We start from the raw sequence: 27,700 nt of genomic DNA, 5'->3' as shown, positions 1-27,700 counted from the left end.
GGGGGGTGGTCTCTCTGTAACCCTATTAAAGGGGTCTCTCTCTCACTCTCTCTCACACACTGACGTAGAACAAAGAATATGAATAGTTGAGGGCAGTGTTGCCATGTTTTGCGAGAGAAACAAGCAACCAGGTCTATGAAAACAAGCCCAAAACAAGCGGCTCGGCTACATGAGCCCTTTAAACCTATAGGCCTATACTGTACATACTGTGATCTGTGATACTGTGATACTGTGATACTGTGATCTGCAAGCTCACAACGACGCGATGCGTTGTGAGCTTGTAGATCTGCCATTTTCAAAAGAAATCTCGAAGAAAATGTGGAACATTTTAACAACGCAAGTCTTGTATGAGGGTCCCTGGCATAACATATTTTCAGATGGGGGTCTGCTGACAAATACATATTAATTTGGGGGTCCATGACATGAAAATGTTTGAGAACCACTGGTTTAAACAATATTACACAGCAAGCCCAAAATAACTAAGCAAGCAACTACACTTTAAAAAACAAGCCCAAAAAGCAAGCCGCAACAACCAATATATACAAGCGACTTTATAGAAAAACAAGCCCAAAGTCGCTTATAATAAACCGAAATGGCAACACTGGTTTCGGGGCTATTTGAAGGCTGCCATGGGGGGTGATTTGGAGGTAAGGTGTGGAGGTAAGGTGTCGAGGCGAGGGGGAATGGGAGATGGAGAGGAGACAAGTAGATAAACAGGGATTCTCTAATATGAAAGCGATCAAATTGCAGATTATTTTGACATTTGGCTCACTCACTTTCAGGGTGATGTGTTAGACCAAAGACATTACAGGCAAGCTACGCTTATGAAAAACAAAACTATATATGTGTGGGTGTGTGTGTCTATGACTGTCATAGAGAATGACTCGATGGAGACCCGGCACCCAGGCACCGGTATTGGAGGTGTGTTATTACGAGCTGCCATACCTGTCACCGTTGACAGAAGTCATAAGTTCACATAGCGTTTTTTGATGTGGCTCGAAGCATAATTCGCTAGCTCTATGACAGCGTGCCGTCTGTGGGAATATTTCCTGTTTGAGACTCCCCACTGACAGCATACGTTTTAAATGGAAAACCTGTCTTCTCATTCTCATTGCCTTATTTTAGTTATAACACATTATAACACACAACATGGCAATATGGCATCCTCAGTCTAACATTTAAATCACTAACAGTAAATATCCCTTAATTTTTTGTTTCCCTTTTTGTTCAAAGGACAAAAAAAGCAACATTTTTGAAAATAATTCAAAAGAATAAAATCAAAGAAATAAATAAATAATAAACCTTTAGGAAGTAGTGAAAATAGCCGATTTACAAGCTCACAATGTAGATGCGTTGTGTGCTTGTAGATCTGCTATTTTCACTATAGTTTGGGTCCCAGGAGACAGAGCAGTGTTAACATGCTTTTGCTCAGCCATCGTTGGGAAGTGAAATAGATAGATTATTGAGCCCCGTGGGGTAATTCAGCTGAACGATGGAACGTGATGTGCAAATGGAGGGCAGACTGTCCACTGCTTGGGTGAGAGACAAATAAGGTGCATACTATGGAAGAGAGGAGAGAATTCATATTTTTATCCTCAGAGGTGTTTTGGAAACACAGCAAGACAAGCATAAGAAACGACCATCACCCCTTGGCCCATTTATGAAATTCCACTCATTGCTCTATATTTGGGCCTTATTAGAAACTGCTAAATGTAATATGACATAACATTCACTTTGCAGGGCCAGCACAGCAACCAATGGGAACTATCACAACAGTGGAAAAGATAATGGTGCAATAATAATTTTAATTTTGTCTGCACTCCTTTGTGGTATTTGTCACTGTATATCTGCATTTAACCCATCCTAATAAGGAGCAGTGGGCGATACGGGGGCAGCGCCTCGGGGAGCAGTTAGGGGTTAAGTACATTTACTCAAGTACTGTTCTTAAGTACAATGTTGAGGTACTTTTACTTTACTGGAATATTTCCAATTGTCTATAGTTTTACTTCTACTCCACTACATCTCGGAGGCAAATATTGTACTTTTACTCCACTACAATTATTTGAACATTTTAGTTACTAGTTATTTTCCAGATTTTAATTATTATATTATAAAAAATCCATTAACCACTTTAGCCCTATTTTATACGTAGGCTATTTGAAAATAGCAGATCTACAAGCTCACAACGCGTCGCATCGCGATGCGTTGTGAGCTTATAGATCCGCTATTTTCAAACATTTTAGTACTTTTACTTTTGGTACTTTAAGTACATTTTCATGCCAATACTTTTGTACTTTTACTCAAGTAAATTTAGAATTCTGGACTTTTACTTGTAACAGAGTATTTCTATATTGCAGTACGAATACTTTTACTTAAGTAAAGAATTTGAGTACTTTTTCCACCACTGGTTTTGGAGTTGCTGTATACACTGACACATACATGTTTTGCCTTTTTTGGTACACTGCAAGTGTGTTTTTGAATACCTTATTAGAAGTGTGCAGTTTGTATCGAGTGAACACGCCTGATTGTGATGTGAGACTGCAGTGAAGTTTAAGACACAGACCAGCCCAGGCAGGCTCTGTAAAGTCAATAAATGATGCCTCTAGGAATACAGAGAAGCCACAATGAATTAGCCTGAGGACTTAATGACAAGACAAAATATTCTGCAGCGGCATCCTTTCAAATGACAGATACTTCTATGGAAGACACACCTGAATGCAAATAACACAAACACTGATAATATTATGCAAACACAGATGAATCCAGTTACGTATCCCTTTCTCACACGCAGGCGCGTGCACGCGCACACGCACGCACACACACACACACACACACGCACACGCACACGCACACGCACACGCACACGCACACGCACACACGCACACACGCACACACACACACACACACACCAAAACCAATTAAAAATATGCATTTGTATTCTTTTTAAAGGTAGGGTAAGTGACATATTCTGTATTCTGATAGTAATCATTGCTATAGAGTGTTTGTTCAGTAACAGGGGTCTCTCTGTCTCTCCAGGTCGTTAGTAAACAGAAAACACATTTTCAGGTCGGGATACCAATTGTATCCAATCAGGAGAGAGATAACTCACACAGGATACAGGATAAACAAGTGCATTGGAAGTGATCACACAAATAAATGAGGAGACAACATCGGAACTGGAATGCATACTGGAACATTTTAACCTGATGAATGGGTATTCTCTCCTGATTGGCTGAAATTGGCAACCCACCTGAAAGTGTATTTTCTGTTCATTAGCAACCCCAACATTAATGTCTGTCCATTGTACCCACTGAGGACCACCTTTAGTCAAAAGACACAATGAGGCAAAGACGTATTCTAACAACGTTTATATCATAATTGGAAATGTTTTGTTCTAAAGGCATGCAAATAGCACCAATGCATTAATTTAGCTCGACAGTGTAAAAAATGTACCGAAACAGACCCGTGCAAGGGTAAAATGTACACTGAGGAATTTGCTCAGCCCCTGTCTGGACTGCTGGCATCATTAGAACAATAACAGGAGAGGAGGCCTGCTGCTTTGAAAGCCCACACTGTGGTGGCCCTTATATCTGTTCTCTCTCTCTGTGTGTGTGTGTGTGTGTGTGTGTGTGTGTGTGTGTGTGTGTGTGTGTGTGTGTGTGTGTGTGTGTGTGTGTGTGTGTGTGTGTGTGTGTGTGTGTGTGTGTGTGTGTGTGTGTGTGTGTGTGTGTGTGTGTGTGTGTGTGTGTGTGTGTGTGTGTGTGTGTGTGTGTGCGCGCGCGCGTGCCTCTCCATCTCTCTTTGTATCTGTCTGTCTCTCTCTCTCTCTGCGTATCTTCTGTCTCTCTCTCCTGCAGATCTCAGATGGAATCAGAGATTCTGCTCACACAGTTTGGATCACCTCTCTGTGTGTGTGTGTGTGTGTGTGTGTGTGTGTGTGTGTGTGTCTCTCTCTCTCTCTCTCTCTCTCTCTGTGTGGTGTCAGACTGCAGTGACGCTCAGCCTCAGCTGCTCACCTGCAGTACAACACACACACACACACACACACACACACACACACACACACACACACACACACACACACACACACACACACACACACACACACACACACACACACACACACACACACACACACACACACACACACACACACACACACACACTCCAATCCAAGTCTTTACTTTGTAACCAGAAACATACAGTAAACAGACTAATAATCGTGTGAGCGTGTTCTTAGCCACGGCTTATACCTCTGCAGCTCAGACACTGCAACGACAACAACGCTGTCTGAACGCTGAAGGAAATCAATTCTTTTGGTTTGTTTTTCCACAGACACAGCCAAATTAGTTAACCTGCTGTCTCGTTTCACTTTTTGTTCCTGGAAGACACAGAAGAAATCTTTTAGTGATCAATAACCCCAAAGAGAAAGATATAGCCACTTTATACCGTTGCTGTTCTATCACCATTATGTCTTTGTTTTTTGGTAAATGAATGTATTGCTTTGTCACGCAAAAGTATAATATAGTATGGGTTAACCATTTAAACCCTCTAGACTTAGTACACTGGACCTGAGTTGAGTGTGAGCTTGTAGACGTTCCGCAATGTTTTTGACATTTTGAAAGGGAAAGTGGTTCAGGGTGTTGATAACACAGGGTGTTTGGACATACGAGGTTTCCGCTATCACACGAGAGTCTCACGCTGTTCCCTGCACAATGTATAGCCTGTAGATGAATGAAAGTTGGCTAGTTTATCACAGGGAGTCGATAATTACTCTTATTTCCTATTCATAGAAAATAAATTAGGACAGCGTACAGCAAAATGAGAAGTCCATTTTGATAACATTTGTACACTCTCAGAATTACAAATAGATAGAATAGAACACAGAAGATGTTACAGACCTGCCGTGGACAGAAACTAAGTTAATTTATATATTTTTAATGCTTATGACTTTGACTCCACTACATTTCAAAGACAAATATTGTACTGTCTTAAGGATTTTATGTTTTGAGCTACAATTGACTTTTGACTCCACTAAATTTCTAGGAAGGGAACATTATGAATTAACCACTTGTAAATCTGCTATTTTTGCCACTTCAGCTTGACACTCCTGAATGACGAAGTAGGGTACTAACCTATTAAGACCTGAGGCCGATTCTACAAATGCCTTCTAAATTAGTAGCTCTCACACTTTGAAGATGTTTAAAATATGTTCAAAAATAGCAGATGTAGTGAGCTTGTAGATCTGCTACTGTATTTAAAACGCTAAAATCTAAAATGATAGATTCTTTCCTGGTTTTAAAATGGGTTAAGTGATGAAAACACATGAAAAGTTAAAATATGGACATAATGAGGTTTCTGCCTGACAGCAACGATATAAACAAAATGAAACACAGACTACATGGATCTGTTGTGATTGCTAAACTCTCTCTCTCTCTCTCTCTCTCTCTCTCTCTCTCTCTCTCTCTCTCTCTCTCTCTCTCTCTCTCTCTCTCTCTCATATCTACAATTAATTTAGCTAAACACACATACTTAGAAAGTGACTAATACAAAAGCCTTGGACATGTAAACAGATCACACCAGGGACGTGTTCTTGTGACAAAATTATGTTGACACACTGCGGCAAAACATAATAGTCGCCATTGGGTGGAAACCTTGTAAGTTCGAGTCTACCTTCTACTGGCTGAAGTGATTTGCCAAATGTATTGATATGTATTTTATTACCCCAATTCCAACCCTTGATGCTGAGCGCCAAGCAGGGAGGCATGGGGTCCCATTCCTAGTCTTTAGTATGACCCGGCCAGGGAATGGCACCGGACCTCCAAATCTCAGGGCTGACACTCTAACCCCACTGAGCCAGTGGTGGAAAAAGTACTCAAATTCTTTACTTAAGTAAAAGTACCAATACTGCAATATAAAAATACTCTGTTACAAGTAAAAGTCCAGAATTCAAAATTGACTTGAGTAAAAGTACAAAAGTATTCGCATCAAAATGTACTTAAAGTATCAAAAGTAAAAGTACTAAATATTTGAAAATAGCAGATCTACAAGCTCACAACGCGTCGCGATGCGACGCGTTGTGAGCTTGTAGATCGGCTATTTTCAAATAGCCTATGTATAAGATAGGTTTAAAGAGGTTAATGTATGTGTCATTATATCATAGTTTATATCTGAAAAGTAACTAGTAGCTAAAGTTTTCAAGTGTAGTGGAGTAAAAGTACAATATTTGCCTCTGAGATGTAGTGGAGTAGAAGTAAAAGTATTGGAAATTGGAAATACTCAAGTAAAGTACAAATACCTCAAAATTGTACTTAAGTACAGTACTTAAGTAAACGTACTTAGTTACTTTCCACCACTGCACTGAGCTGGTGTAATTATTTGAATGTATAATGCATTATGGAATTGTTATCATTTATTTACAGCTATGGTAATTATAATACACTATGGTCCCTGAACAAAAAAAAGAAGCAGCGCTGTATATAAGTAATGGAAGGACAACAGCCTCTAGCCTACTGTGTGTGCTGTATGCAAATGGATGTGATGTCTCACGAGGCAAGTTGACTGATGTCTACAGGGGCTCTGGAGCTCTGCTTCACTGCTTCTTTCTGTCATAATCCCTGTGGTAACACACACACACACACACACACACACACACACACACACACACACACACACACACACACACACACACACACACACACACACACACACACACACACACACACACACACACACACACACACACACACACACACACACACACTGAGTAGACAGCTTCTTGGGGCTAAAAAGCTCTTCAATGACCCCCCCCCTTCAAAGCACAAAGTCCTCTCAAAGCTCAAACTAAAGTGCTCTCCATTTGCCCTCTTATACCACTAAGAGACACTCAAAAGTAAAAGAATAGGCTCTGTGCATAACTGTAGTCCCAGTTTTCAGAAGGTGGCACACCTGTTTCCTGTTCCAGTTCATTCTCCCTTAAGCTTTGTTTGATTGGCTCGGCAGCAGATTTGAACTGGAAATACATGCACAACACATACACCTTTAGCATCATGATCACTGAACTAAATATTGGACGCTAGTGATGCGCGGGTCGGGTTTTTTCATGACGCAAGGGAGGTTGATTAGTTGCCTTAGTTGCCTGCAATGTATGTGTGTCACCAACTTTCGCCACTAACACTTTATCCATTGCAGACAGACAGTCACTGTGCTTGCTTGTATAATATCCACGACCCATACGAGTTCTGGTTTTGACGGGTTTTATTATCGTCAAGTGGGTCCGGCTTGGTTCATATTCTATCACTTCGGGACCCTGGTTCTGTTTATCATTACACCCGAGCGAACCACCCATACGCAGTGCTGATTAGGAGGAGATGCAGCTGTGTAAAGCTTCATTTGTGCTTCGCCGTAAGGCGGTGTTGTTGCGTATCGAAAATAGCAGACATACAAGCTCACAACGCGGCGCGTTGGGACGTGTTGTGAGCTTGTAGGTCTGATATTTTCAACGCGCAACACCATGGTACGAAGAATAGGCTGATCTATCGGATAACTGCAGCGCTGTGAGACACAGCAGCACCAGGCTGTCGGGAATGAACCCACACTGACATTGTCAGATCATGATAAAAACTTTAAATAATTATGATGGGTTTAATGGTAGTTTTATCCAAATATTAATATTAATAATAGTCTTAAATGTGATTTTTTTTTGTGCGTGTGAGAGTGGTGTTGATGACCCGCAACACCCGCAACCCAATCGCATATTATGCGATGCGATGCGACGCGACCTTTTTGAAACAACCTTACCCCCGCATAATTATGCGCCATTTTGCTGATTATGCGGTAAATTCTGCGATCGCATAATCACATTTTTCTGGAGGGTCTAGACAGAGCCTATGGGATGGCTGATTTATCCTGTGTGCAGTGACGCACTAACAGGTGTGTCACATAGACTGTAAAAAATAATGTACGACAGGAGCCGTGACGTCACCCATTGGTTTCTACAGACCCGTTTTGAAGCCACTATTTCAGCGCATTCAAATCCACCATCTTGGAACCAGGTGAAGCCCTAGAAGCATACCCTACTTTATCATCAATTTAAAAATGAATGGGAGCATAATTTTATTTAAATTTAAATAGCGACAACTTCTAGCCCATTAATGAGAACTGCAACGTTTTCAGTACTTCCGCATTGACCTAATTTCCAGCGGCAAATGCTTGCCGCCTAGTGTGTCATCACACCCAGCTCAAAGTCTAATTAGTTTAACTTGGGCCAGGTGTGACTTCTTAAATTAGCCATCAACACTACAGTCTACTTTTGGGTGGACTGTGTTTGGTGTACTTCACTATAGTTGGTCTTCTTTCCTCGGGATGGACTCTTTGATAGAATGAATTGTACTTGCAATGTTTTCTTTAAGTACAGCTGTACAACGAGTAAAAAAAAGAACTGCAAATGGATGAGACACAAAAAAGCCAGAGGCTTGGTTCCACTGTGGTCCATTAAACATTCAACTCTCAAACAACTGGACAAACAACAGTGCAACAAACAACAATACGAAATAAAAATATCAAAATGTACAGCTTTAAAACAGTTCATACAGACTAACGCCGTTTTAGATGGCTGTTCCCTTCGGAGCCTTGCCATAAAAAAAAGTATTATGGTTATGGGCAAAATCTGGATGATAGCTCTCTCTCTCTCTCTCTCTCTAGCTCTCTCTAGCTCTCTCTCTCTTTCTCTCTCTCTCTCTCTCAGATTTTTTCCAAATGTAACCAACGTGAAATCTGGAAAGAGGGACACAAAATGGAGACAAATGAGGGAAAGGCAAAAAGAGGACAGAGACTGAATGAAAACTGTAAGAATAGAGGGGATGAGGTAAGAATGATAGAGTGGTTTCAAGTCTTTTGGCTCTCTGTCCGTGGAACACAACTCCTGCCATCTGTACAGCTTGGCCTCTGCCATTAGATACTCCATAGCAGCACCATGTTGCAGTATATATCAACAGCCTTCTGTTTCTTCCTTACTACTAACCTACAGTATATACCGTATGGTCAAAAGAAAGCTGAGTGATGGAAAGACAGGCTGTGCGAGGGAAGGAGAGGTCGGAAGGAGAGAAAAGGGGAGGGAAAATGTCACGATAGACGATTTCACCATCTGTGTGTGTGTGTGTGTGTGTGTGTGTGTGTGTGTGTGTGTGTGTGTGTGTGTGTGTGTGCAAATATATTATGTATTATTTTATATCACGAAAACATTGCAATATCACCAGGTACTGGTCCCACGGCCACTGCAGGTCTGTGATGTAAGACTGAGGAATAAGAGTTGGAGGCAAAACAGAATCCATCCGTCCATTTCAATCTCCATCCCCCATCGACGCATAAATTAATCTGTCCATCGCACTCTACCCAGTGACTAGCAGAGAGCAGTGAGGATATTGCAAGTGGGCCCCTAAATAATTGGCAAAACGCTAAGATTTTAATGATAATATATTACATTACATTAATCTATCAAAATCTATGAAAATGTCCAGGTATTTTTTCTTTAAGGCCTTGAAAATAAATGAGTTTATACCGTTGTTATACCGATAAATAGGAACTTAAGAGTAGCTTATACTATGTTAGGTCCGCTGATCCAAGCCAGAACGCAATCGATTGATTGATCATTGAAATATAACATGCTCTGAAAATGCACGCGGCCCACCCATCAGAAAGGCAGGGACGTGCACAGATAGACTCTAGGTGTTGCTAGAGCACCTGCCCTTTGCCCTCTTGACCAGAAGTGCCCTTTTGAAAAAAAAAAATATTTTTTTATTTTTTTTCAGTTTACTGCAGGGGTCTTCAACAGGGGGTCCGGGACCCCTAGGGGGTCCTCAGAGTTACTACAGGGGGTCCGCCAAATCTTTATGTGATATGATTTTTCTTTTTACGATAACCACTTGAAACCTAGCATCCCTTTTCTGAGGAGAACTTTAGCCAAAAATAGCAGATCTACAAGATCCACAACGCCTCGCAGCGCGAGGCGTTGTGGGCTTGTAGATCGGCTATTTTTGGCAAAGAGGTATAGGTGTAGAGGGAAAAAAGAGCAGACCAAGTAAACAAAAAAAAGTATAATTTACTTGAGCACCTACCCCTCAAAATGTCTGTGCACGCCACTGCAGAAAGGGCTGGGAACCGCTGACATACAGTATAGAGGCAATAGGACTGGCCTAAATCACTTACTCTGGCTGTTGGGAGGTCCTACCCAACTAGCATGTCTGCTCATAAAGTGTGACAGCCATGCTAATGCCTTTCGGCCTCTCGACGACTGTTCTCCGGGGCCAATTTGACCCCCAGGGTGTCGTCTCCACGTCAGGCCACTGTAATCAAGCCAAGTATTCTGTGGGCTATTGATCGGTTTTGTCTGGTCGCATCGCACCGGAATCAAGTGTTACGTAAGAACTGGGCAGCAAGCCTGGCTTTGAGGTCATTCGGGACAGGCGGGTATAACAGTAGCCTATAAAGACTGGTAATCTGTTTTTTTCAAGTGTTTTCATGTTTGTGCCTGTGTATCTGTTTGCATTTACGTTTGTGTGTGTGTGTGTGTGTGTGTGTGTGTGTGTGTGTGTGTGTGTGTGTGTGTGTGTGTGTGTGTGTGTGTGTGTGTGTGTGTGTGTGTGCGCGTGCGTATGCACCACATCTCCTGCAGTGTCCAGTGGAATCAGTCCTGTCCGGTCCAGTCAGTGTGATGAATGACTTTCCATTGTGTTGCCGCACTTTTCATCATTTTCCTATCTCCTCGTTCGGCCCTCCCTCACCTTTATTCTTTCATCTTTTAAAACGTGCATCTTCCTCTCACTTCCTATTCCTTTGACTCCTGTACTGCAGTTAGCTTGTTCCTTTTTTTGTTTTATTACTGCCTATTAGCAAAGTAAATTATGAATGCCAACTCCTGTGCCTCTATTGGGCAATGTGCATGTGTTCATGCGTGCGTGCGTGCATCTGTGCCTGCCTGCTACACGTATGTGCAGTGGTGTAAAGTACATGTACTCAAGTACTGTACTTGAGTACAATGTTGAGGTATTTATACTTTACTGGAGTATTTCCAATACCTTTGCTTCTACTCCGCTACCTATCTCAGAGGCAAATATTGTACTTGAACGTGCATCACGTGCGTTGTGAGCTTGTAGATCTGCTATTTTTAAAAGATGTTTGTACATTTTGAGAACTTGAAATGGGACGTTCTACATAATGAGTACTTTTACTTTTGTACATTTACTAGAGTAAGTTTTGGATACCGGCCTTTTACTTGTTTCTACATTGTGGCATTGATCGAGTAAAAATGTGTGTACTTCCATCACCGTGTATGTGTAAAATGCACCTTTGTCTGGCGACAGACATACAGTTTTACAGTAGTAAAACTTCCCTCTTGGTAGCGCAATAGATGTGCAGACTCAAGATTCGTTTCACGTTACCAAATAATGGGACTATTTAGGAAGGTGGACCCACACAGCACATCAACAAGCATAACCCATTTAGCGCGTCAGTGCTATCGAGAAAGAAGCTTTACTTCCTCCACCGAATAAAGATTACAGTTGAATGTGTTTGGGAATGCATCGGGTTGGAGTGGAGAGATGAAGCTGATATTTTCAGCGGTATGCAGTATTTGGCAGCAGTACTCGATCTCTGGCGATGCGCTTCGTGCTACACAAACTGTGAACCAAATGAGCCTAAAATAAATAAGGTTTATGTTGCTGAGAAAAGAAAAACAAAATCTGATGTTTTACCCTTTAGGATCTAGATTTAATGAGTTAGGATAGCGTCTAATAATGGCGTGGCTTCCCTGTGCGATCTGTAGCTCTGGATAGCAAGTTACTAGGTGTGCAGTTTGTGAACAAAGCAGCAATGATGTGCTAATGTACTAATGTGAGCTTAGCAGGGCGATGCGAGCTGTGAATGGCGTAGCAGTGTCAATAGCCGTCACCAACCCGACAGTCTGCTTTTGTGGGGACTGTGACTGTGATTGTGAAACCGTGTCGGCGGAGATGTGTGCTTCGCTGTGATTGGTAGGGATGCCAACCGTCCCTTGAAATAAGAAATCGTCCCTTATTTGGAAACTAAAAGATGTGATTATTGAACTGATACAACTGACACACTTTGTTGCATATTTTGGGGAATCAATCAATACAAATTAAAAAAAAAAAAAAATAATACACAAAAACTGTACATACTGTATATACAGTGAGATTTTATCTTTTTCTAGGCATCCCTTATGTTTTTTCAGGTAGTTGGCAACCCTAGTGATTGGTCTACTTTTGTTGGGATTGTCACATGATTCACTTAGACCTCAGACAGTTCCAGTTACATGACAAATTGATTCAGATCTTATGATAATATATAATATGAGTCTTTGAATGTCTTACCTTTTTCAAACAATCTTATCTGCTGCGCCTCTACTGTGTTATGCTAGTTTTGCTGCAAACTTACGAGAACTATTTGAGAGGCTCCGGAGATTGCTGTAGTCAAATTTGGTCCAAATGAGTGAACAGGGTTGTCGCCACTCTCTATTAACATCACTGTGGGGTGCGCAATGCAACATGTAGGTCGGCCATTTTGGGCACACGGCAACACCGTTGTGCGACAAAGTGCGAATTGGGCTTTAAGCTAGATGTCGTGCTGTAAATAGCAGATTAAGCATTTTGTTAAGCATTTCCTGCAAAAACAAAAGGGTACCAGCAAGAGTGAGGGGGAAGATGTATAAGACGGTAGTGAGACCATACGGCTTGGAAACGGTGGCACTGACGAAAAGACAGGAGGCACAGCTGGAGGTGGCAGAATTGAGGGTGCTACGATTTTCATTAGGGGTGACAAGGCAGGAATGACTACATTAGGGGATCAGCCCAGGTTAGATGGTTTGGGGAAAAAGCAAGAGAGGCGAGCTTGAGATGGTTTAGACATGTGAAAAGGAGGGATGAGGGGTACATTGGGAGAAGTATGGAAGATGGAAGATGTAACTGCCAGGTAAGAGGAGAATAGGAGGGCCAGAGAGGAGGTTAATGGGATGCAGTGAGAGACGACATGCAGGTGGCATGAGTCACAGAGGAAGATGCAGAAAACAGATCCAGATGGAAACAGATGATCCGCTGTGGCAACCCAATTAGCCAAAAGAAGAAGAAGTTAAGCATTTACTGCAAGCATCTCAGTGGGCTTTAACCACTTGTGCCCGAGCATTCCCTATTCTGGGGGAGAACATTTGCAGATCTAGCTTGTAGATCTGCTATTTTCAGCAAAAGGATTTGGTGAAGAGGGAAGAAAGAGCGCACAAAGTACAGATCCGTTTTGCTGAGCAGAGGGTTTACGTGGTTAATGCATCATTGAATATTAAACAGAGTTGAACGTGGTTGATCCGTATTCATTGCTCATTTTCAAATCAATATGATTCTATTTGAGTTTTTTATTTCATCCCGAGGGCCTGTTCGTTCAGGTGAATAGTAAAGGCTCAAAGCTTCCAAACGGTTATAATCATGACAAGAGAACAGAGATTTTCATTCATTCTCACAAGGAAGCCCCTCTCACTGCAACCTACTGTACTATCCCAACCTACAATGTCAGTCAGAGCTCAGGAAGTGGCACGTTTGGTGTACAATGTCTCTATCTCCTGGCGGTGTGAAGAACTTCATCTCAGATGCAGATGTCAAAGTCTCCATATGTGGTCATTGCAGTAGCCTCGGAAACCCATGGCTTTTATCATTGCAGAGACATGTCTTTTTTTGTGTTTTGTTTATTGTGTATTTTCTTTTTCTCCCCTCATTCATTTCCTTTGGCTATATTTGGGTTTATATTTTAATTTGTTATAATTATTATCTAACATTATTCAAATACATCTGTTGTCTTGCCTTTTTGTAAAAAAGGGTAAAATGTAATGAAATGTCATTATATAAAAATAAATATCCCTGTAATATCCATACACGGCTAATAAAAAGGTTAAGTTCGCCACCAATCACAAGGGCTTGGATGTTTGGCTGGCCCCCACACGTTAAATTACATTTTTACACTCTTACTGTACCGTTATATTATCACTCCACATTTTACTGTGCAGAATCATGTAGCGTTTTGATTGCGTCATTTGTTTTTGTTTCCCTCACCCGCTATAGCCCAGTTATCTCTTGTTGCGATTGAATAGGAAAAGCTAATTTTCCACTTGGATTGCAGTGCATTCATTGCCCCATGGACTCATCCACGTGAGTTACAACCTCTTTAACTCTATGGTTACAACGGAGGTTCTCAGCCTATTCTGGATCAGGCAGGGTCCACTTGAAAATCTTGAAAGTGTTCACGGCCCACCCATCTGACCACTTGACACGGCAGCCTTGTCAGATGGGTGGCCCGGCCCGCGTACATTTTCAGAGCATTTTAATGATCAATTAATCGATAGTGTTGCAACTTGGATCAATTGAACTAACGTAGAATACTCTTGCTATTCATCTGTATCACAATGAAAACTACTTTTTCAAGATTTAAAACATTTTTTAGTATTAATGTTATTTTATCTTTAAAATCTTATTTGTTTTTTTTCTCAATTATTTGGGAGCCCACTTGCAATCTCCTCACGGCCCGTTGAGAACCACTGGGTTACAATGTGTATTACACCATTCATAGCCTGCAGGCCGGTTAGCACAGAACAGTCCAGTGGTGGAAAGCAACTATAAGTACATTTTACTCAAGTACTGTACTTGAGTACAATTTTGAGGTACACTTTCTTTACTTGAGTATTTCCATTTTGTCATGGCCATACTTTAAACTTCTACTTTGTACTTTTTACTCCACTACAATTATCTGACAGCTTTAGTTACACGTTACTTTGTAGATTTAGATTCGGCTATTCGAAAATAGGCGGATCAGTTGGTTGTACTTTTACTTTGGTATCGTAGGTATATTTTTTGGATGTCAATACTTTGATACTTTTACTCAAGTCAAATGTTGAATACATGTTGAATACAGGACATTTACTTGTAACAGAGTATTTCTACATGGTGGTATTGCTACTTTTACTGGAGTAAACCATCTGAGCAGGGACGTGCACAGATAGACTCTAGGTGGTGCTAGAGCACCTGCCCTTTGCCCTCTTGACCAGAAGTGCCCTTTTGAAAAAAGGTTTACAGCAGGGGTCTTCAACAGGGGGCCCAGGACCCCTAGGGGGTCCTCAGAGTTAATACAGGGGGTCCGCCAATTCTTTTTGTGATATGATTTTTCTTTTTACCATAACCACTCGAAACCTAGCATCCCTTTTCTGAGGAGAACTTTAGCCAAAAATAGCAGATCTACAAGACCACAACGCCTCGCAGCGCGAGGCGTTGTGGGCTTGTAGATCTGCTATTTTTGGCAAAGAGGTATAGGCGTAGAGGGAAAAAGAGCAGACCAAGTCAACAAAAAAAAGTATAATTTACTTGAGCACCTGCCCCTCAAAATGTCTGTGCACGCCACTGCATCTGAGTACATCTTCCAGCACTGGATACAACCACATTCACCCCCCTGTCATGGACCTATATAGGATCAGTGAACCTGCATCACTCTAAGTGAGTTGACCACAATGATTGGGACAGCTAACTGATCCCAGAGCACCAGCAGATGCCTGAATCACATGGAATGTTCATAGATCAGCTCCATAATGGCTACTGTAATGGTAAATCACTGCAGGAAGCTCCACCCAAAGGACACATAAGTGCACGCACGCGCACGCACACACACACACACACACACACACACACACACACACACACACACACACACACACACACACACACACACACACACACACACACACACACACACACACACAAAGTTTTGTATTACTATACTTGTGAGGACATTTTAGGACGACGATTTTCTGAAGGGCATATTTAATTTTTTTTTTGCAAGCCCAAAGCCGAAAAATAGGCGACCTACAAGCACACAACGTGTCGCGCTGCGACGCGTTGTGTGCTTGTAGATCGCCTTTTTTTCGGTGCACGACACAAGCTCGCAATTGAGCATAAATCAAACGTAACTCCTATCTCTAATCCCTAAACCTAATTTCTATGTCTAAATACTAACCCTAAGCCCAACCTGACACTTTTTGTAATTGTGAACCTCTACTCCATTTTTTGTGTGAGGAGTGAGGACCAGAAAAATGGTCCTCACAATGTCAATTTCTCATATTCTACATACTTGTGGGGACATTTGGTCCTCACACGAATAGTAATACAAACACAAACACAAACACAAACACACACACACACACACACACACACACACACACACACACACACACACACACACACACACACACACACACACACACACACACACACACACACCTGCTTATTGTCTATAAATGTGAAGCAACTGGCGGGAGTGATGTGTATGATTGCTTATAGGTTGCTATGCACCCCTCTAATCACCTGCAGTTGAACAGCTCAGTTATTATAATAGATTACCACAATGTAGCTGAGTGGGTAGAGATGTTGTGAACTGCATCTCAGTGGAGCGCCCCAAGACGCATGTCACACTAAAGACAGATCTAAAGATGAATCAGACGTGCTCTTGGCTGTCCAACGCATTAACACGCGAAAGGCAGCAGGAACTGACGGCGTGCCAGGGAGGATCTACAGAGCATTGTGCAATTCACTGCCATTTTCAATCAAACCCCTCTGTGGGAGCAAAGTCCCATCCTGCTTTAAATCAGCAACAATCATCACAGTGCCTGAAAGGCCAATTAACTGGAGGCCTGTACCACTAACGCGGTCACCCATAGTGAGCAGATGCTTGCGAGAAACATGTCAGAGAGCTGATCAACAACAAGTTGCCAGTAACTCCCACTAGACCCCCTACAATTTGCATACATAAAACACAGATCCACAGACGATGCCATCGCTACATCACTCCACACCACCCTCTCACATCTAGAAAGAAAGTCCTATGTGATAATGTTGTTTATAGACTATAGCTCTGCATTCTATACCATAACCCCCCTCAAACTAGAAACCAAGCTTAACAGCATATAGGTGTCAACCCCAGCCTTTGCAGCTGGATCCTCGACTTCCTGCTAAATTATATAAATAAATCATCAGATAAGCATACTGTAAACTACAGAATATTTTGCTGTCTTTAGCTGTGGTACCGGTACGTGTGTGCAGCGTTCAATGCTGCTTTAAGGAGCATTGAACCCCACGCTTCTTTTTCCTTTTCTCTTCTTGAAAACAACAAAAACGATGGAGCTTGCACAAAAACTAATTTCACCCACTTCTTTACACTTGTGATGTGACAATAAAGTTGATTCTGTGTTATGCTTTGTCTGCACTTAGGCCATGTTATCATTACCTGTGACTCTCTATTCTATAGATTTATCTCAATAATAACTTTCGGGAGGGGTGGTGTGATAAAAGCTTCTGCAATGTGTTGTATAACAAGAGTAAACAAGTGGTGGAGTAAACAAGTGATAGCTGTCGAGGGAGTTTTTATGGTCTTATAAGAGTTCCAGTCCACCACTTTCACCGGTCTGCTAGAAAACTCGCCAGAGGAAAGTCTGGAAGAGCCTATCAGGCCGATAGCACAGAGAGAGAGAGAGAGAGAGAGAGAGAGAGAGACAGAGAGAGAGAGAGAGAGAGCGACAGACAGACAGAGAAAGATAGAAAGAGAGAGATAGAGAGAGAGAAAGAGAGATAGAGAAGTTAAAACAGGAACCAGTGTTGAGTAAAACTATGATGAAAAATGTTCGTCGACTACCTTTTTTCACTGACGAAAACTAAATAAAAACTAAAAAAAACTAAGCTATGATGACTAAAACTAAGACTAAATATATTGAAAATTTCATCAACAAAATAAAAACTAGACTAAAATGTTAGGGAGGGACTACTGGAAAAGAGATCCAGTAGAACTAAAAGACAAGTCATTTTATGTTTGGTTGCGCTCGGGTGTTGTGTCTTTAAAAATAGCAGATCTATTCGCTGACAACACGCTGCGACGCGTTGCAAGCTTGTAAATCGGCTATTTTCAGCATGCAACCAAGTTTAAAATCAGGCATTACGATGCCATCAAGGCCCGCCAAAATATTATGTTGTCGACAAAATCAACTGTACTGTACATTTAGTCGACTAAAATCTTATGATATTTAGTCGACTAAAACAAAGACATTTCAGATAACTAAATATGATATATAAGATATACTAAAACTAAATGAAATTTTAGATTCAAATTTGCCAAAATGAATACTGACAAGAACCTGAACAGATCTCTAGGGTAAGTGATATTTTTTTGTTAACTACTTGAAACCCAGCATACTCTGGGGGGAACATTTGCCAGTAAATCGGCTATTTTCATCAAAGAGATTTGGTGTAGATGGAACAATTAAAGCGGTCCAAGTACAGTTGCAATTCAGGTCCGTTTTACTAAGAATAGAGGGTTTAAGTGGTTAAAACAAAGAGTGTTAAATAGCTCTACATTATCATAGTTCTCAATGCTATAGTGTTCAGTAACAATAGTCTCCCTGTCTCTTCAGCTCTTTAGTAAAAAGTTTATTGTCAGGTCGGGATACCAATTTTATCCAATCAGGAGAGAGCACTCACACGAGATACAGGGTAAACACGTGAAATTGGAAGTGAAGAAATGAGCAGACAAATTTAGAGCTGAAAATGGGTACCTTTTCCTGATTGGCTGAAATTGGAAACCCGCCTGAAAATGTATTTTTCTGTTTACTAAAGAGCTGGAGAGACAGGGAGACCCCTGTTACTGAACAAACACCCTATAGCAATGATTACCATCTGAATATAGAGCTTTAACCGTTTTCAGAAACAACGTTTTGTTTTAACAAAAAAAACTATCACTTAGCCTACCTTTGAGACTGTGACGTTCCACTGAGGGAGCCCGACTTGTTGCAGAGCCACACGTAGGGGTTGGATATCACCGGATAGCAGAGCCCCAGCCCTCCAAGACTCTGTCCCACTCCATCCACAGGATCCTGGGCCTGGGGAGGGAGGAGGAGGAGGAGGAGAGGGGGGGGAGGAGACACAGGGGAGAAAAAGCCATCGTGTCACAGCAGGATTAAAGCAGAGATTCAATCATCCAGAGGTGCAGAGAGGATGGCGCCCCCTGGGACTGCAGTCGACACCGGTGTGAGCTCTCTGGCTCTTATCTCCCCTGGACTCAGGGCATCTTCTGAATATGAATTTGATCTCAGACAAGACAAGGATTCTGAATGAGAGAGTTTTTTTTTTTTTTTACTTGCGCCAGGAACATTCTGACAATGGATTGTGTGTGTTTGTGTGCACGTGTCGCAGAAACTAAAGTTGGTTTATTTCAACTTAATACAGTTCTAATTTAGGGCTGGCCAATTAACTGAAAATGTACCGAAACCGATATTTAGAACCAATAACAAGCTTAATCTTGCTCATGTACTGTAGGTTAATCGAATAAAGCAGTTTTTGTATTTCTTCTTCTATCTAAAAAATCTAATATATCTTTTTATAATGGACAAATTTGATTAGTCTTATGAACCACGTAACTCTGTATTATACTTTGTATTACAATAGTGGTGTACAAATCAGTGAAAATAACCGATCTTCAAACTCACCACACACCCCAAAAGAATCATATTTGAACTGGGGACCCCCCACCCTGATAAGCACTTGCAATTGTAGGAGTTGGGGCATTACATTTTGTTTGACTTGGTTCCATATATATAGCTTCCATATGTATTGTGAAAATAGCAGATCTACAAGCTCACAACGCCTCGCAACGCTTGTAGATCTGCTATTTTACCATAAATATAGATTTTAAAATACTGATTCATTAAATCGTAATAGAGGCAAAAGTTTGAAATAATTGTGATACGCTAGTGGCTCTATTACGGTCTATTCTAATGAACAGCTCTAGGCGTCTGTGTATGAATGCAGTCTTCAAGAATGAGCTCTAGGGAGAAAAAAAGCAAGCTTTTTGTTTTCGAGCTTCTGGACGCTAGTATAAATATTGAATGCTGATTTACATAGAGATTACATTAAAATAAAAGCTGATTAATTTATTAGCTTTTCTTGGTGTGTAGGGGGCTTTCTGGACGCCAACATAAAAATCAAAAGCTGATTTGCTTAGACATTACACTAAAATAAAAGCTGATTAATTTATTAGCTTTTCTTGGTGTGTATAGGGGGCTTAAGAACATGGGGTCTCTGGAGGCCCCCAGGGGACCTTGGGGGTTTCCAGGGGGTTCCCAGCTAAACGATTGAATTAGGAACGGAAATGGACCTTTACGGGTCTATAACTCGGACAGTGTAGTAAATGAACCAAATTGAACTGTATGGGTCTGTAACAACTCAGACAGTGTAGTAACCAAATGGACTCATAAGGGTCCATTTAGTTTGAAGGGATTCCCTGAAGGGCTCTTAACAGGATGCTCACCATGTAGTGGGAATGACACCTCAACAAAGACAGTAGCTAAGAAATGAGAATACAGACGGTGGTTAATGTTCCTTTGGAGATGAATTAAGTGTGTGTGTTGTGTTCATGTTGTGCTCTGCGCAGGTGTTCTTAAAACCACTTATTAGACAGCCTAGATGGATCTCATTGCAGTCGGGTGGAAACCTCATATGTCCAAGACGAGTTACTTTTCAGAATTAACATTTTAAATAGCAAAAATAGCTAGATCTACAAACTCAAAATGCATTGTGGCGCGTTTTGAGCTTGTAGATCTGCTGCTTTTGTGTAACATTGTGGTATGATGAAGTAGGGCACTAATTTATGCGGAAAAAAAAGTTAATATATGGAGATAAAGAGGTACGATTTGTTTAATTTATCTCAATGGTGTTATGTGTGCATGGTCTAGTTCTAGTACAAATGCAGTTTGAGGAATTGTACCGTTGCAAGAATATGAGCACAAAAAAGGCATAAATGCAATCATAATACAACAAAAATGCACCAAGAGTGGATAGCTGAACTATACGATGCATGCTTCAGTTCATGGACGGTACGTACTGATATATTTATGTCACACTTGAATAAATAAAAGCAACAGAAACAGAGAGGCCCAGACTAGTTATGTCTACTCTATACTCACACTTCAAGCTGCAGGCAAGGTAGGGACAACATTCACCCCCGCTATACCCCAGCATTCACACCAGAGAAAAACTAGCCTCTCGCGCCCATCTGTCTGAGACCCAGATCACAGCAGAGATATATCTATGACAGCAGACTGGTGGAAATGAAAACACGGGAAGCAGAGGAAACGTGATAGAATAGGAAATTAGAGATGGGTTTAAAGGTTTCATGACATGCTGCTTTGCAAAACATTTAAAGTATTTATTTCAAACGTGTATTTAAAGGTTTTAACAGTAAAATCCACTCCGAGCCATGGCAGGTTTTTTTCTCTCTGTGTTCTGGGGCCTTTTCAGCTGCTGTAATTGAGGTCAGAACCCCCCCCCCCCCCCCCCCCCCAAAAAAAATTTAATAAAAATATATGCATTTCATGTCATGAAACCTTAAAAAAAAAAAAAAAAACGTTTTCTCACATGAGACTATTCAGTATTCAGTGTGTATAATGGACTCCACGTCTGCTATACAATTATAATACCGGTGGTTCTCAAACTTTTTAAATTCAAGGATGGAATACCATTTGGAACCATTTGTTCCATTTGTACACTCTCAAAGTGGTTACATTAATTTTGATGCTATTTGAACATATTTTGCTGGGGACCCTCTGGAACCCACCAAGGACCCTTGGGGGTCCCCGGACCCCTATTTGAGAACCACTGGTTTACTAATGTAGAGCTGTTCATGGTTAACAGTAGCTATATTTACATCTGGTTGCACAAGATCTAATCTTTAGATCTCTTGCTCCTTGTGTTGCCAAATTACCGTATCGCTGCATCTTATAGATATGCTTAATTGCCTTGTACTTGAGTGCCTGCAGTGAAAACGTTGTTCCAATTTAGAATGATTGCTTTGTTCTTTTATTGCATTATAAGGCGTATTATTACTTCTTATCTTAATTTAACCGAGGTGAATCTGTGGTCACGACAGGTTTAATTATCCCACAGAGGTGAAATATGAAAAGAGGTAATGGTGTGCTCGAGGATTGATCTGTATCATATAAGACTCAAGGAAAATGCAGGTGCTCTTGAAGAAAAAGGGTTCAAAATCATGATGGAAGGAGATTATTTAAGTCAATTTTTTTTATTGTTCCTGCTCTTTTCCAGTGGTTCTCAACCTGTGGGTCAGCACCCCCAGGGGGTCCCCATATGTTTTTGTTTTTTTTTGGGGGGGGGGGGGTCCCCAGATGACAGTGAAGTGACAATTTAAACCCTGTAGAACCTGAACTATGAAGGAAAGGTCCGAAAATTCCAACATTTTGAAAAGGGACACTTTATTGGGTCTTAAAACATTTTTGATTTTTTTTTTTTTTTTTTAACATTCCTTTGTATCATTTATTTGTTGTATCATATTTGATACAAGGGGTATTACAAGGGGTATTTCAAGTCGGTTGTACTGCCTCCCCCTGGCCAGCCGGGGCGCCTGATGGAGGGGAAAGGAACTGGTTGGAATAACGTGTTCCTTCCACACGCTACGTCCAACCAGGGAAACTCTCCCCTGTCAGGTGATAAGAAGGTCAGTTGGCTCTCATGCATTGAAGGAGGCATGAGCTCGGCCCTGGCCTCCCTAGGTTCGCAGAGGGAGTGTAGTGCCCAGGATTATAGAGATTGGCACTGGGTGTAAAAAATAGGGTTACAAAACCGTGGAATAGAAAAAAAAAAAAAAAAAAAAAAAATCAAGTTGGTTTTAAAATTACAAAAAAAAATCTTTTAGACCTGTAGTATCAAATATGATACAAATCGTAAAGGACTATAGACCTGTAGTATCAAATATGATACAAACACTTTTGACATCATAAAAAAACAAACTCAAATGCTACATTTTGAGAGCTCATAAGTGCATTCAAGTTATCCAACACTTATTTGAAAATATTAGTAAAGATATACTAGGAAAATTTACCCGAACTTCTTAAAAAATAATTGTTTGTTAGTAGTGCATCAACCTCTCCTGTTTAGTTGATGGCAGCCATTTTGGGTCAGACCACCTGAGGCTCTGTAACTACCTGCAGTGCAAATGGTATGGTCCAGGGGGAAGTGGGGATGTGTCAGATATGATACAACAGGTTCTTGGTCCAAGTATTGATTACACTGATTTATTAAAAAATCAGTGTAATGTGTGTATCATATATGATACGTTTGGTGACATAGGGTTAAGGACTTTTCAGACCTTTTTAGTACCTAAAAAAAAGTGAAAGAAAAAGAAAAAAAAGACGATTACTGCATCAAAAGTAATCAACAAACTATACAATAAAAACTGGTAAAACATGGGCAAATTGTCAAATAATATAAGAATATTTTGAAAATAGCCAATCTACAAGCTCACAACACCTGGCGTTGCGAGGCGTTGTGAGCTTGCAATGTAATGTAATGCCTCAACTCCTACAATTCCAAGTGCTTATCGGGGTGGGGGTCCCCAGTTCAAATATGATCATTTTGGGGGGGTCGCGGCTTGAAAAGGTTGAGACCACTGCTCTATGCAAGAGTGTGCATTAAGGACCCCAATGGAAATAAGTCTCACGACTTTATTGAGTTTATATCCTTGACATTTCTAAGATAAACTAAGTAACATGTGTTTTTCTTTTATGACGTCTAATAAATTCAAATCAAACTAGAAAAAGTGCTACCGGAGCACAGGTCTCCGCCAGGTCAGGCAAGCTATTGTGGGCCAGCAATGTCTGAATTCGCCAATCAGGATGGAATATGAAAAATTGGACAAATCCGTCTTGATCACTTGACTATACAGATACTGTGTACCGATTTGCGTGATGTTTGGGTGTTTTTTAAAATTCTGCCTCCTGGTGGCTCTATAACAGGCCCATGTGAAAAATGTGGGCCCGAGTTCTGCTCTGGCATCCAGGGAGTGTGTGTGCACAGTTTCACTGCCATAAAGCCAACGGTGCCGGAGATTAGCTGTCCACAGACAGAATGACGGACGGACAGGGGGCAAAACATCTCAACGTCTCGGCCTGGCGGAGACAATCAAGTGCTTGGTTTATCACGCCACGGTGCTTGAATAATCTGAGCAAAGATACAGTCAATGCAAACTACAGACAAATAATGTGATTTAAGTTACATTAATTACTGTAGTACGGTTAGCACTGTCTGCTCAGCTATGTTAAATCCAAGTTGTTCAGTGTTATAATCTATGAAGTTGGGTACATGGTAGAGGCTTTCCCAACAATTGTCAGAAGCAACACCTGCAGTATAAGTCATCTGTTGTGAAGTGAGAAGGTGCATCAACAAAATGTTTTTAAATTGTGTAAAAAAAGCTTTTAATAATCATTCATAGATCATATTATACTCGTAAATCATTTACCAATTATTTTCTACTGACCCAGAAAAAATTGTAATTAGATAAATTGGGTTTTAATTTAAAAACAAAAAAAAACAAATTGTGTCTACTCTCTATTGTTAATAAATGATAATCATGATAAACCATCACCTTCTAATTTGTAACTTCAAAAAGTAAATGGTCCATTTGACTCCTAATGAGGCCTAATTTATGCCTCTCGGCGAGAACAGCCGAGAATAGCAGACCAACAAGCTCACAACGTACCGCGGATGCAAGGCGCTGTGTGCTTGAAGGTCGGCTATTCTCAGCGTATGAATCAGGCTTCAGAACGCAGAGCAGACCAGACCAGACCCTGAAATCCCACCACTTCCATCTGTTGAACTCTTGACTCAGGCATTTTATCAGCCAGTTAGCCTTATAATGAACCTGGACTTATCATGGTCTTATCCAACACAGCCTGAGATACGGGCCTTTCCTCAGACAACAGCAGAGTGTCCAGACAGCATGGGTTCCAATTATTTCTGATGATTACACTCATTTTGCAATTTCTTTCAGTCTGGCAGTTTTCTTTAGAAAAAAATAAAGAAAAAAAAAAGAATAGTCTGTGTATTCCTGATTGTAATTGTATAATCCTAATGTGTTTTGTCAAAAGGAAACAAGTGATTTGTGATTAGAGTTAACCATTATATCAGTTATAAGATTGTAATCGGTGAGATGTGCAAAATAGCTTTATTTGACCATGTCATGTTGTGTCCCAGGCAGTGTTTGCAGTTATGTGGTGGTGCGATTATGAGCCAGATCAGAGAACACACAGGCCTGAACTTTATTGTCTACCGTCAGTCCTCGCCATTTAAGTGTTATACCTGATTTATGCTTGGTTGTGCAACACTGGAGCACAGACTTAAGCATTGGGCACCCTCCAGTGGTCGAGTCTGAGAATGGCAGCTCCCAGCTGGATAACGACCGTATGGAGCTTCAACAGGTGATGGAAGCAAACCTTTGAGACTAGAGAAGAGAGAAGCTTCTGCACATTCAATGACACAGTTCACGTTTATTTGGTCATGCTTGCCATAATAGAGAGGCAAGTAAGTAGCCTTGGGAAGCATTTGTGGCCCATCAGGAGCATATCTCCCGTTTCATTAGCGTGAGACATGACCTAGTGTCGCAGAAGACTTACCTACAATCCAACCCTTGTTGCTGAGTGTCAAGCAGGAAAGCATTGGGCTACAATGGCATCAGTAAGCATTACCTGAAGAGCAGGTAATGCCAGAATAGAAGTGTCCCAAACTACTACTATTATTTGAAAAAAGGTGAATTCAAACTTAGTTTGAAAATAATCAACCAGAAACATTTGGGGAAAATATACTGTAAGTATTAGCCATATTTTGTACTCAGTATGAAGAGAAGTAGTTGTCAATAAAATAAAGCAGCACATATAGGGAAAAAATATTCTTAATAAAAAAAGAATAACAATTTTATTTTTGCCACAAACCTTGGCTCATAACCTGGTGTAAACTGACATAAAAAAAAAACACAATCCTAAATGAACGGATGTCCTCAGACAACAATTGAAACAAATGTGCATAATTATTCTAATTATAAGGTCCTTGAGTAGCGTGAAGTGCCATCTGCGGCAATGTATTAGGCTTTCCCCCTCCACAACTTCAGGACCTGTAGGCTAGCCATTTTTCTCATTATAAATTGCTACAGAATTTATCTTCCGTGCGTCAATGCACAAGTACAGAAATATCCCCTTCCTTTAAAGTGTTACAAAGAGACTTTGTTTCACCATCAACATAAATTCAAACATGGAAATGCCGACCCATTAATTAGCCCACTGACTTCTTTTTAATTGGGCCAATAATGAATAGCCCTGGAGTTATTCTCAGCATTCTCAGCAGTCCCTGTTTCAGTGTCACCATCATTCCCACCAATTCCTCTTCAGAATATGTACAGCAGTGGTTCTCAAACCTTTTCATGTCAAGGACCACCAAATTAATATATATTTGGCAGTGGACCCCCATCCAAGGTATTTTGTGCCAGGGAACCCCAAAACTTTCCCAATTTCTTTTTTGTTGTTGAAAATAGCAGATCTACAACCTTTTTTTGAAAATAGCAGATCTACAAGCTCACCACGGATCACGATGCGACCCGTGGTGAGCTTGTAGTTCTGCTATTTTCGAACAGGTTTAAAGTGGTTAAACTGATTTTGATGTTATATTAACAACTTTAGCTGGGGACCCCCTGGAATCTCCTCAACAACCCCTGGGGGTCCCCAGACAACCACTGAGAACCAGTGATGTACAGTATGGCTAAGGCAAAGAGGATACAGTACACATTACCACAGCATGTTTGTTTGCTTTTTACAAATCCTACACTTGAAGTGAAAGTAAATAAGTATGTTTGTGGGTTTTATAAATATTAAACCAATGAAAAGCATTAACAAACAATAATAACTACATTGGATCCACTGGAACACAGGATTTTTTTCCATTTCCTGAAAAGTAACAGTTTTGGACAAACAAGGTTTCCACCAGACAGTGACGATATGAGCTATATGGATGCACACAGGGACGTGCACAGATAGACTCTAAGTGGTGCTAGAGCACCTGCCCTTTGCCCTCTTGACCAGAAGTGCCCTTTTGAAAAAAATAAAAAAAAGTTTTCTTTTTCTTCAGTTTACAGCAGGAGTCTTCAACAGGGGGTCCGGGACCCCTAGGGGGTCCTCAGAGTTACTACAGGCGGTCCGCCAAATCTTTATGTGATATGATTTTTCTTTTTACCATAACCACTCGAACCTAGCATCCCTTTTCTGAGGAGAACTTTATCCAAAAATAGCAGATCTACAAGCCCACAACGCCTCGCGCTGCGAGGCGTTGTGGGCTTGTAGATCGGCTATTTTTGGCAAAGAGGTATAGGTGTAGAGGGAAAAAAGAGCAGACCAAGTAAACAAAAAAAAGTATAATTTACTTGAGCACCTGCCCCTCAAAATGTCTGTGCACGCCACTGGATGCACATCTGTGAAAGGATTTTAATGTTCCATGATTCAAATTTGGCCGAAGTGCATTCATGTGATTATAGTCACCTGTGGATCAACTTCCGCCTGCCGCTGACCCGAGTCCACAGGTTCCGCGCGGTGCGGGCGATGGTCCCGCCGCGGGGCAGGCGGAGGCTCCGGAGCGGCTCCCGGATACACGCCAACACCCCGGGCTCCGAGCCTTGCCCCAGGTGCTCGTGGGAAATGCAGTTTATCCTTCTCAGCTGTCTGCTGTAGTAGCTCCGTAGGTCGGAGAGCTCCTCCACCGCTGTCTCGGAGATGACGGAGACCTGG

The 27,700-nt window shown here is 41.2% G+C and overlaps 1 protein-coding gene across 1 annotated transcript in view; it reads right to left on the bottom strand.

Moving 5' to 3' along the window:
- tmpoa (thymopoietin a) overlaps positions 1–27,700 on the bottom strand; it is a 241,705-nt gene that overhangs the window by 93,134 nt on the left and 120,871 nt on the right. The window lies entirely within an intron of this gene.

Source organism: Gymnoscopelus microlampas, assembly GCF_963454915.1.
Source record: "Gymnoscopelus microlampas genome assembly, chromosome: 23".
Lineage (NCBI taxonomy): Eukaryota > Metazoa > Chordata > Actinopteri > Myctophiformes > Myctophidae > Gymnoscopelus > Gymnoscopelus microlampas.
This window is presented reverse-complemented; position numbering and strand designations above follow the sequence as displayed.